The 8,646-nt window shown below is 36.1% G+C and overlaps 1 long non-coding RNA gene across 1 annotated transcript; it reads right to left on the bottom strand.

Moving 5' to 3' along the window:
• Positions 1–1,248: 1,248 nt before the first annotated feature.
• On the bottom strand, positions 1,249–5,458 carry LOC139983364 (uncharacterized). The gene is made up of 3 exons (XR_011798632.1): positions 4,189–5,458; positions 3,528–3,642; positions 1,249–2,590 (listed from the first exon to the last, which is right to left on the bottom strand). It is a non-coding gene; the product is annotated as an uncharacterized lncRNA (long non-coding RNA).
• Between the last annotated feature and the right edge of the window lie 3,188 nt (positions 5,459–8,646).

The following is an 8,646-nucleotide window of genomic DNA, read 5'->3' as shown; positions in this document are numbered from 1 at the left end:
TCAGTAAAACGAAACATGCTCTGGGCTGACCCCTAGCATAGATCTAGGGCGCATTTCCATCTGGGGCGTCGGCCAAATGTGGGGGACAAAATATCCCACATGAGAAACTGTTAACATGTCTTTGAATTCCTTTGCAAATATAGGTAAAATCTTCAGTTATGGGGGATACAGGGTAGAACAGGGTTCGCAGGTTTCTTCCGGGGGTGGAAAAAACCGCGGAATAAACCGCGGTTTATTCCACTCGGAAGAAATAGGTTTCTTCCAGTTTCTTCCGGACAAAATGGAAGAAACTCAATTTTTAAGGAAAAACTGTTGATAAAGTTTCATAACAACCTGCAATGATTTTTAACTATGTAATAAATGGACAAGAAGCACTATAGTGTCATCTAGGTAGTCTATATCTAGGTTTGGAGCACGTGACCTGCTTGCAGCATATGCTGTACACAATATAGTACTAGGCTACTAGCAGCGGACAATTCAGGGAACAACTATGGGCAAGCTATATTTTGCAGACAAGGATGGTCCTGATTATAGCCCAGTTCTTAGTTAAAAACTAGTTTCTGAGTGGAGGGGCAAGTGTTCCCTAGAAATTAGTGTCCGCCTACTACAATGCACACTCATTACTACGATTACATTGACCACTATGACCATATTTTGTGGAGATTGAACTCAAGACATGAGGGTTGCAGATTCGACTGGAAGTTGTAGTGTGAAATGAGGACCCTTACACAAATTTCTAGTACCCTTTACATGCATGCGTATTTCTTGAGCATGTTTTTTGCGCGGGGATTGAAACAATACATGTATGAAAATGCCCTCCTTACATGCACTATGGCATGCGTGAAGCATGTATTTGAAAAAATTACATGCATGTAAATGAGGTACATTACATGCTCCAGCAAATACATGCTTAAAGCAGGTATTACTCAATGTTTTATACATGTACATGCTTAAAGCATGTTTTTTGCGCGGGGTTTGAAACAATACACGTATGAAAATGCCCTCACATGCACTATGGCATGCGTGAAGCATGTATTTGAAATGTTTCATACATGTACATGCTTAAAGCATGTTTTTTGCGTCGGATTTGAAACAATTCATGCTTGGAGCATGTTTTTAAATCCATTGCATGCACTAATGCAAAGGAAATATACATGCATGTATTCCATGAAAATACATGCATGAAAGTATTTGCAAATGAGGCAATGCTATAGAAATAAGGTAACATTAAATAAAATACTGGTTAAGAATAGACTACTTACAAGAAATGTGAAGATTTAGACTTCTTAAGAAACAAATTATGAAATGCAAAATCTGGACTGAAAGCACCGAACATGGAAAATCAAAGTTTTATTTATGTTGAAAACATATACTACCAAGTGTAGTGAGAAAGGCAAAGTAGAGTTATCCCGGCAAGCTAAAAAAAAGTATATGCAAAACTGAAAAATAAGGAGTTGGTCACATGTAGATAATGAACGGTAGATATAATTATGAACTGGTATACAGCTGATAAAAAATATAATGCAGATGAGCTAAGAAAGAAAGCACCTTAAATGCAATTATACAAGTGTAATAAAAATGGTATATCAAAACGTTACATATGCCCATGAGGCACCCTTAATTGTGACTACATTTTCCTCACTATAGATGTGTAGTGTTATAGTATTATAGTATAGTATACAAGTATACTGTTGTAAAGGTAGTAATGAATGAATCATGTTGAAAGATAAGATCTGGATACTCAAAACACTGATCAAGTCATAAAATTTGGCAATGTTTATCCAATTAAAGAATGGATTGGAAGCTTACAGAATGTTGCATCACAGAATGGCCACTCTGTATGCTATAAGGCACATATATAGAATATATATTTGTCATAAAATTAAGGCAAAAAGAAAACATGAGCAACATTAATATAGTTAAGCTTCATCAAAAATATGTGAACATTCTAAAAGCATTAAATTTGGTGTAAAACATAAAACAAATTACTAACTTGGTCCATTGCTGACTTCTATTCCTATAGGCTTGGTAATTTGTGGAGCCGAATAGCAAATTAAGAACAGAGTAGAAAACTTTCTAGCAGGTACCTATAAGCCAAACACTAGCTTTTCAAGATTTTTACAGCACATGCAACTCATCAATTTCTGTGAACTTCTCCCAGGGCAAATAGGGAATATCTACTTCACATAACTCACATACAAACAAAGTTCGTATTAATTAAACTCTACATTTACACTTGCAAAGATATTGGCATATCAAGATTAAGGCATATTTTGTAAATATTCATATGACCCAAAACAATAGGGATCATACATTTCCCCAAGCCCCACATGCAGTATATGTCAGATATTATGTTTATAAGCTACAGTATTTCTCAATTATCAGAGTTGACACTTTTTGTAAAGTTTGTACATACATGGCAAACATTTCTCGGTGCATTGTACCGTCTGCACTGAAAATGCGCCCGCTACACCACTTGACAAACGTGACCCCATGCTGCTTGCAGACCCTACAGTATGAATCATGCTGTTCACAGCCGGTATTCTACTGTTGTAGGCATCAAGGCGTGGGGCAATTCCATGACAGAAATCTGAAAAGAACAGAAACAAACATATATATAGGCCATAGATATTTATTATAGAGAAAATTCACCTTTACTCCAAAGAAAAATATTATTAGAGAAAACCAGAGAAATAAGATATGACTCATAACTGACAAATAAGTAGTGTTTTAGGAAATAGTATTTTCTAAAACATTACTCCCTATTTGTCAATTATGAATCATATCGTAGTTCTCTGGTTTTGTCTAATAATATTTTATATATATATATATATATATATATATATATATATATATATATATATATACACTATAGTGATCGGACGTTTTTATATTTTGTTAGTGACTGCATGTCTTTTCTGATTGTGTATGTAGTGGATGTTACTGGCCTAACTAGGCCTAACTCTATGGAATAACACAGAGTCACAGTAGTATTTCGCCCAGGATTGAACGAGAAACATGGATTTGGAGTTGGGACACAACGGAATTTGGTTTACTGCTAGGATATTTTTTCCTGTGTATGTACTTTGGATATTAAAACGAGTAAGTTCAGCTGAAGCTTAGTCATGTATCCTACCCTGGTCGAATTGGGCCTACCAAATTGAAATCGAAGCAAACCTGATTGTTTGCCCAATGGAGATGGGAATTAAATACCAATTCATACATGTGATGCATTTACATTATGAATGATTCAAATTTTGGCATAGAAATTTGTTTGTGAAGTAAACAAAAAACTTATTCCTGAGTGTGCACCTAGGCTATGATATCACACCTGTATGCTTCAAGCCTATTCTTGGTACAAAATTTGAAAACTTCAAATGTCAATATTCGAGAACGAAGCATTAGATTTGAATGTAAGTTTTACCAGAATGTTCAGATTATAGTACTCTTTGATATAACTTTTGGCTGGACAATCCTTTTCAAATGGCAAAAATGCCAGCATAATTGGATGACTATATATGACATACCTCAAGTTTCACTACTCTCGCATTCTTGGACAAAACTGTCTTCATCAACCGATGTCTCTGATGGTGCAAATGCAATGCCATCCAAAAATGAAAATTCTGGGTCTGAAAAACTTGTCTGTAAGAAAAAGTATGAAAAACTTTTATTATAGTTATTAGCAACCTCAGGCCTAGAGGAAAGATGATGGATGCATGGCTGTGGAGTGTCATTCTTCCCTTAAAATGAGGGAGTATTATTCAAAGAGTTCTATCAATTGTTCTGATTCAAGCCCTTGCAGCATATAAAAACAAAAGCAAAAAAAGAAACAAAGCAAAGATGGTACAATTTACATGGTATATCAACATCACTTCCCGAACACCTCTACTACTTTAAGTTTAAAGATGAACAATAATGACATTTTACATTACTCTCTGTACAGTGGTTTATATTTGAATTTCCTTCAAACTGGGACGTTGACTTTCAAACACAAACCGTTTCTTTCTGCTGATTAAAGAAATTTCTGGTTGAAATTGCTACTGATGAGGCAGTTTTTTGGGAAATCTTTGCAGGATGCATATTTATAGCTGATTTGAAGGGAAACTGTACAGAAAGTTGTGTATCTCTCAACTACCTACCTATCCTCCTTTAAAAAATGCCTCTAAAAAAATACTACAAAAATCTAACCTGTTTCTTGTTGCCAAAGAAGGCTTGTTGGCATTCCAATGCACCTGTCAAGCATTTCAAGAAATGCAGTTCCTCACAAGTGACTGCTGTAAGGAAAGAGCAAAGGTTCTGTGAAATCTTCTTGACATAAATTGAAAATGTTTGTTAAAACTAGCTTTATTCTGTCAAAATATGTCCATATATCAAAGAAAACAATATTAAGACAGAAGAGGTGACACAGCTGAAATGATGCGTGTAACCAGAACAACAAAATTGAAGGTTTATCTTAATGCATCACAATATCAATGGAGCAATTGCAGTTCATATTTGGACCAAACAATTTCAGAAACAATATATTATCAATTTGACCTTCCGTGATGCATGATCCTTCCAATGAATGATGTAGCTTCTAATCTTACATTGCACGTCTTTTAGTTTTTCAGGATAAGTAAAAAAAAAACAAAGTAGGCCTAGCCTAGGCTAATTAAAATAAAGAAAAAAATTAAAACATTATGACAGCTTGCAAAAACATTACTTACATGGTAATTTTGGTTGGGGCATACGTTGATACCGTTGTAACTCTCTCCTGAGCTCATCTTCTTCGGTCCCCAGCAAGCTTCCAACATATTTGCACTTCTTCTCTTGCTGGTAAACGACTAACGTACTGAACCACGTACAATGCAAGTGGTATAATGCAAGTGGTAGGCTATAGTATAGGCTACTACAACATGACCGAAAAGTTGATATTCGAAAAATGCACTCAACTAAATCACTGGAAATAATGAATCCAAACTGCTTAAACACTAGATCCGTTGACAGAAACAATAAACCTTGATACTAGAGTGAACGCGACAGGAGGTGTTCACTAAACTGAGCAAAATACAAGCAAATTTCCGAAGAAAGATGATACCGACAACACGCCACTGATGTATTCCGATATCTATATACTGTAACTATCTTTGAAAGTGTATGTTTTACCGCCGAAATTGATAGAGTCCCGAGTAATGTTCCTTGTAAATGTGAACTGTAATACATTTAACACGAAACGAATCTATTTGGTTCGTGTTTCGTGGGTGAAACAGGACAGGTGTAATTAATTAAAAAAAATTTATTTAGAAATTGTGGGTTTTTTTTTTTTTTGGTTTCGTTTTTCTCCGCTTTAGAAGACCAGACAAAATTAAAAAATAATAAATAAACGTACCCGGCACGCCGTCTGCGGTACGGTCGGTCATTATGCATATTCATTTTGTCGACAGCAACGTTAACTTAACTTCGACCAACTAAACGTAAAATAGTAGGATGGTGACTTCGAAGTTCGCCCACTTAAGACTTAAAACACCCCAAAACTAAATCTTCTGGTATAAATCATTTGAAAATATACTTCATATGGTGGGAGAATTTTGTTATAGTACGATACACGGCCAAACTTTCTTTCCTGCAAACTGTTTTCACGTTGTTTTCCAAGAAGATTCTTCGTGATTGTGGAACTGGTATTTCTTGCTAGAGTATTGCGAATTTCGGCCACGCAACCTACAGTGTGGCGCTGGTAAAAATTGGTGGCGCTGTTGCTCTTTCAGTAATTATAACAGACTTCATAGATCTTCGTCATTTTATTGACAAATATGTAAGTAATTTCTTGCACACGGGTCATTTTGGAGAGAAAATAACTGTAGCTTCGTACTTTTTGGTGAAATTTGGCTCTTCCTGTAGGTTTTCATGGTGAAAATCGTGTATTTCTTAGGGTGCCCGAACTTCGCAGTATGGCGAACTTCGCAATACTGACTATATATTGTACTGTACTAAACCAGTAGGAAGGCCCGTGACTACTTTGCTTGGAAAAATAAAGTCGCAATTTAAGGACGTTAATATTAACAATTTCGAAGAAGCAATAAACCTTGCGCAAGATCGTGATACATGGCGGAGGTTAATCACTGAGCATGTCGGATACACGAGACTCAACTTTCTACTAGGCCTACTACTGCAGGCTACTGTGTGCATATCGCGCGATATGTACAGTATAGACCTTGTCCTTAGACTTGAGTAAGTACGGACGACGTTACTTCAATGCTCTAAGAAAATTCCGGAACTTTTGTCGATCAATATTGAGGCCTACAATGCCTTCTAAATATAGAGACTATTTCAGGACAAGCAACCCGTTTAAATGTGTGCCACGAGCCACACGGTGGCGACTAAGCTCATCTCAGTTAGACGATTTAGACAATGGTGATGAAATGCCTTACGTTGGCCCAATATTAGTGACACTACTCATGTTAGTGTTGCCATTAGCCCAGCTGGTACTAGTTCTACGACTAGTCTGAATACTACTAACGTTGGTACCACTCAACTCCCAACAGAAGGAATCAATGAAGGAAATGGAGCTGAAAGGTTGTTAAAATGACTTTTTTTACTTCAGTTATGATGGCACAGGATGTTTTTCCCACCATGAACAAAAATGTATACAGCCTGTGGTATTGGTAAGGCTATAGGCTGCCTTCAGAAAACCTAGTGCTTTTTATTAGTAGGGTAATATTTTGAATAGGCCTAGGCTACAGTATATCTTATTTGTATTACTATTACTGTCTTGGTCCATACCTAGGCTTAGCCCTGTAGCCTAGTCCACCAAAATTACATGTGCAGGGTATACAATTAAGCTTCTTTAAAGTTAGGAGCATGGAACTGCCCTTCAAATGCATAGCTGAAGGCGAAAAAAAAAAAAAAAATTGGGGGCTACATCATACTAGTCTACAGTATTTTTGTAGTAAAGTGTACAGTCTAGCCTAGTCCACCAAAATTACATGTGCAGGGTATACAATTAAGCTTCTTTAAAGTTAGGAGCATGGAACTGCCCTTAAAATGCATAGCTGGAGGCGGGGGAAAAAAATTGGGGGGCTAGATCATACTAGTCTAAAGTGTTTTAGTAGTAATTAGTACACAAACAATACCGTGGTTCCCATTTAGTCATTATTTGATGTCAAAGTTACAGTAGCAGATTCGAACTGACCAGAAACGTGGTGCAAAAAGCACATGAACGTACAGGTCACTCTGTGACGTCATTGTGCGGAGTGTAGCCTACCGCAATCACAATGGACTTTCCACGTATTTCTCGTAAGACAGTGAACCTTTTCTTACTTCTCTCTCCGCAAGAGTTACCTGAATACTTAGATTGAAGGGCTCGTGTTCAGTGCTCAGAAGGAAGAACAATTACACTTAAGTTGCCATTCTATTATTTTTTTCTTGGGGGAGGGGAGGAGTAGGGGTGGAAAACAAGTTGTTTGGCAAAGAACAATCTAAAGACTTCTTTGCTGTGAGTCACGATGTAAAGCAGAAGTTTTATTTATGCAGTAGCAGGTATGTAGCGCTTGTGTGTAACGTGGAAAAAAACTGCCAATTTCTCTGACCAAGGATGATGTATCCAACAATAAATTAACACATATTAATCTTGACGTTGCACCACCCAACCAAAGATATTTTATTTCTGTGTATGATTTTGGTTGCTGTTTGTGTGTGCATGGATTTCACTGATGCAAAGAATATTAGTTACATTGCTGAGGTTCCCAATCTGATTAAAAGTGATTGAAACAGAGGGCCCTGTTTAAGTTACGTATAACATAATATTTTTATTGGAAAGCTGATTCTGATCAGTATTGTTTGGAGTAAGAAAGAAATTAACACAACAGGAACACTGTAGATATAAATGACTATGTGAATAAAATTGTGAATTCAGTACAATGCAGAAAATTTTTATTCTTGTTCACAATTGATTTTCAAACTCTATTGATAGTTATTTAATTTTTATATATACTAATTGTGTTCATTGAACGGTACACACCAGTCGAAGAGATGCATAATATAAGTACTGTATAAACATGAGTACAGTAAATGGTATGGTAGTCGAAGGTTTTTTGCTTGCATGGAGACCCAATATTTACCAGCTCTGACAACTCTCTCAAAATACCACTGGCTATGTAAAACAACATCTATGGGTATACTAGACTTTTGTTTACATGTACCACCTTTTTAATATTTGCCTATCATAAAATTGCAAAATTTTGAATGTAATTAACCCCAATGAGTTAGAAGAGTCAGTCATTTTAGGCTCAAGTGAATGAGCTGTTTGTGGTTTTTGTTTTTTACTGTGTAAAGACACCAATCGTTTATATTCTATTTATAAGCTGCAATATTTTTGTACACAAAATCCATAAGGTTAGGTCATGACCTTTTTGTTGTGAAACAATAATTTCAACAAGCATTTCCTATATGTAAGGAATTTCATAGTAATCTGAATGTTATTCTTCATTGTACAGTGGTAAAATCAATTTGAAAAGTATTTGTTGTAAATTGCTGTGGTAAGCCTCTCATCTTTCTTTCTGTCTTAATGGCTGTCGTTCACTTTTGACTCAAGAGGGCATTGCGTATCTCTTTGGAAATTTGTCAAACCTTTACCGCTTTATTCTACGGCGCAAGAGTTACCTGAATAAT

This window comes from Apostichopus japonicus, chromosome 16 (genome assembly GCF_037975245.1).
Source record: "Apostichopus japonicus isolate 1M-3 chromosome 16, ASM3797524v1, whole genome shotgun sequence".
NCBI classification, from domain to species: Eukaryota; Metazoa; Echinodermata; class Holothuroidea; order Aspidochirotida; family Stichopodidae; genus Apostichopus; species Apostichopus japonicus.
This window is presented reverse-complemented; position numbering and strand designations above follow the sequence as displayed.